We start from the raw sequence: 2,703 nt of genomic DNA on the forward strand, positions 1-2,703 counted from the left end.
TGGGCATGTGAGAGTGGTCCTATGTAATTCAACAAGCTTCTCTTCTCCTCTTTTCTGTTGCATCCACCTAAAGTCTTGGATTCTAGCACATAATCTTACTTTCCATATGTAAACCAGAAGCTGGTTCGTTCTAGGTGACAGCTTGGGTGGTCCATTATGAACGGAGGTTTGGTTTTGTATTGTAAGCAAAATGTTCCCACCTCACAAATAAGCCAAGGCTTTGCTCTTGCTGTGGGCTGCAGGGCAGCCCTGGCGCCCCAGCCTTGCGGCGGCTGCTGTGCCGAGCTGGCCGGCAGACAGACACTAGGTGGAAGCCTTGGGTTGCAGTTCCACTGCAGCTGCTGACGGCAGGAACAAGAGGACTTGTGCTTTCAGAAAGGAGAGCTTTTTCTTTTCTTCTTGCCTTGACACGCTAGAAAGGGAAGTCCAAGCTCTTCTGATGCGCCATGGGGTGAGCAGAGGAATGGAGGAGAAGTGTCAGTCCCATCCCGAGTCCTCCCTGCAACAGGATCTTGTGAGCAGGGCTGTGGTGGGAGCCTTGAAATCCTCTGTGTTCTTGGGTGTGGTTCGGTGGCAAGACTGATGTAATTTATCCTGATTTATTTTTATCCTCATTTATATGTTCTGATGGGGATAATTTTGAGATCCCTGTGAGTGCACAGAAAAGAATTAATATTGGGATGAAAGTGAGTACCGATGAGCTGCTCTATCTTGCAAGAAATGCTGGTAGAACCAGCTACGATAATGTGCATGCTGAATTTATGATGATTGCTTTTGACAAGGCCTTCAATCTGAAAACTATTCCAAATAGGGAGATTTAGAGTTAGTACAAAGAATGAATCACAGGTTAAGTAAGAGCCAGAGGAAACTTGAAATGATCATTTGAGAGAAATGTCAAAGTTTATGATTTCAAGGCATCTTCTTACTTTTAGTGATTAAAATACTGTTTTCAGTGTATTGCTAGAAACTAAAAATTATGAACATTTCAATTAGATGCTTTTAGAAAAATAACTGATATTTTATTTTAAAAAGTAGTGAAGTTTTGGTATCGTTTCACTTATCAGTTGAAATGCAGAGTTAAGTTCTGCCAAGTCAAGTCTCATATGAGGCCACGTTATGCAATCCTACCAGTAACATAACATACCATGAATATAATAATTAAATATTGTTATATAATTTAGTACAGGTGATACTTTGTATTCAAAACAAGTGTTTTTTCTACGAAGTCATGAGTTTGCTATCAAAAGCAATAGCTTTATTAGTCTGTGCTGAATGAAACAATTTAAATTTTTGCACTCCGAAACAGAAATGTTCTGGGTACTAGTTAGGGACCAGTTGTTTTTAATATCCTGGAAACCTGATTCCAGGCTAATAGGAGGATATTAAACACATCAGTGTCTCTCATTATTAACTGAAGAACATAAAAACAACACAAGCAGAAAAACATGTTAAGAAAAGAAAAGGTTGCTTTAAAAAATAGTATTTTAATTTGGAAAAAAAACTATCATTTTTTTCCTAAAGGCAAACTTTTCAATATTGAAATTTTTGTTTCAGCCTCCTTTTACATAGGGATTTTTCATTAGTACTTAGAATTGTTTGAAAAATGTTGATTTTATCAAAGTGGTATATTCTGGTTGAGGACTGTTTCGATTAAAATGTTCGCACTAGTATAAGCTGTTATGACACACTCCTCCTTCCCCCTCTGTGATAAAGCTGTGGTAAAAGAGTGAGTGAAATTATTGATTTATCTTTCCTTATTTTTTCTTTTTTTTTTAGTGCAACGACTTCGAGAGCTTCATGGCTGTTCTGCAGACAGATGCACAATTGTGAAACATCAATATGGACTGCAAATCTCGACTGTCAGTCAGCTCCTCTTCCCCTCTGCATAACGTAATCCCTATCTCCACAATGCCTGCGCAGATACACATTTGCGAAGATGTTTTTCTGGAGATAGCGTGCATAGCAAACACTCCCTTACTTGTTCTCATCTCCAGCAACATTATACAGAGTTTCAGTTCACAGTTCCCTGTGTTCCCCCTCCTACCACTGAAATGCAGCCAACTCCGAGCTGCGGCTATTAAACATCACACAAGCAACACCACAAAACAGATTGTGGAAAGCACAGGAATTCACTGAAAAGCAACAAATTGACAGAGGTCTTGGAAGTGATAACAAAGGATCATAGGGAATGAATTACTCACGATGCAGAATAGCCATCACCTTAGTGTACAGGTGATACCAGCATGCAAGGGCAGGTTTTTGAGGGTGGCGCAAGGAGATGTCACTAGGGGCAGTCAGGTTTCAGCAAGGGAGATGAGCAGGTCAGCTTCCTTAACCACTGAGTTTTGTCAGTCAGAGTCCTAAGGAAAGAGCAGAAGGCATCATTGCTTGGGGGTTTGAGAACTGGTCAGTTTCAAAACAGGTCAAGGCACTTTCAGGGCAGATGAATAAAACGAGATGGAGCAAGGACTGTACCTATTTCCACTTTGTATGAGTGAGAAAACTGTTGGGAGAAAGATGGAAAGGTCTGAAGGAATCACATGTACAGTTATAAAACTGTGTGAACTGGTGTGATAATAGCTGTGATATGGCCAGGGAAAAGCTTCCAAAGACAGTGCTCTTCTTTGACAAGAAGGTCATTTTCATGATGACCTTAAGGTGAGAAAGGAGGAAAAAGGGGAAGATCTGCAAAGAATCAGAGGA

General features: G+C 40.3%; 1 long non-coding RNA gene across 1 annotated transcript; it reads left to right on the forward strand.

Moving 5' to 3' along the window:
* The first annotated feature begins 298 nt into the window (after positions 1 to 298).
* Positions 299 to 2,466, forward strand: LOC102042731. The gene is made up of 2 exons (XR_265350.1): positions 299 to 514; positions 1,777 to 2,466. It is a non-coding gene; the product is annotated as an uncharacterized LOC102042731 (long non-coding RNA).
* The last annotated feature ends 237 nt before the right edge of the window (positions 2,467 to 2,703 follow it).

The sequence above is a fragment of the Geospiza fortis genome, unplaced genomic scaffold, assembly GCF_000277835.1.
Source record: "Geospiza fortis unplaced genomic scaffold, GeoFor_1.0 scaffold173, whole genome shotgun sequence".
Classification (NCBI taxonomy): Eukaryota; Metazoa; Chordata; class Aves; order Passeriformes; family Thraupidae; genus Geospiza; species Geospiza fortis.